Source organism: Geospiza fortis, unplaced genomic scaffold (assembly GCF_000277835.1).
Source record: "Geospiza fortis unplaced genomic scaffold, GeoFor_1.0 scaffold293, whole genome shotgun sequence".
NCBI lineage: Eukaryota > Metazoa > Chordata > Aves > Passeriformes > Thraupidae > Geospiza > Geospiza fortis.
Window position 1 is genome coordinate 12,499 of NW_005054723.1, and position 997 is coordinate 13,495.

Sequence of the window (997 nt, forward strand, 5' to 3'; positions counted from 1 at the left end):
GCCAGGTGGTTTCCTTCAGCAATAGCAGCAATAGCAGCAATAGCAGCTGCCATTACCGGGTCATTCAACCCTCTGTCTTGCCAATCCTCTAATCTTTCTAGCTCCTTTCATATACCTGGCCAGGCATAGGTGAAAAAGGTCACTTTTAACAGTTTGTCCAGCCTCCGTATCAGTATCCATTCCTGAGTACTGCCTCATATTCATTTTTAACCTCTCCAGCCATTCAGTTGGGGTTTTGTCCTTTTTTTGTTGCTCTGCAAATGCTTTGTGGGCATTCTGATTATGGGGAGCTGCTTCCCTAATTCCCCTGATAATCAATGCTCTGCACTCTTCCATGTTTTCCCTTCCCCTGGGTTTATTATGATCCCACATCAGGTGCTGTAGTGGCATTTTATCCTCCCCAGGGGGTCCGTTTACATGTTCCCTCTCCCATATTCACATATTGATTTGCGGAAAAAAATCTACAACTTGTAAAAGTTGTAAAGCCACTCTGATTTATTTCAGTGCTGAATGCATGTGGGATAGCTCCCCAAAGGACATGCGCACCACCAAAAATTCCCAAGTCTATTTTATCCCCTAACCTGTTGCATATGCATAAAAGACATATGCATATTGTTATAAATTAATATTCCAACTTAATAATTAAGGAAATTTATTAAATAATCAAAGTATAAATTTGGAAAAAGCCACAAGCAATTTGACTCTGAGCCAGGCGATCAGAGTCGGGGATACCCAGGATTTGGCCTCTATCGCACCGAAGTCCCCATAGGTCTCTCAATGTCATTTCTAAAGGGTTCGTTTTACACAGTCTTTTGGGCTCTGGAAGGGGCCCTTCTTTAGCATATTATCATAGTTTTTTCTTTCTTGCTGCCGCATTTCTTGGAATTGGTGAATAACTGCTGGGGTCTTGTCAGACGAAAAAATCCCTTGAAATATACATCTCTGGAGACAGTCGTCCTCCTGGTGTTTGAATCTCCATCCTTATCACTTAGCCTAT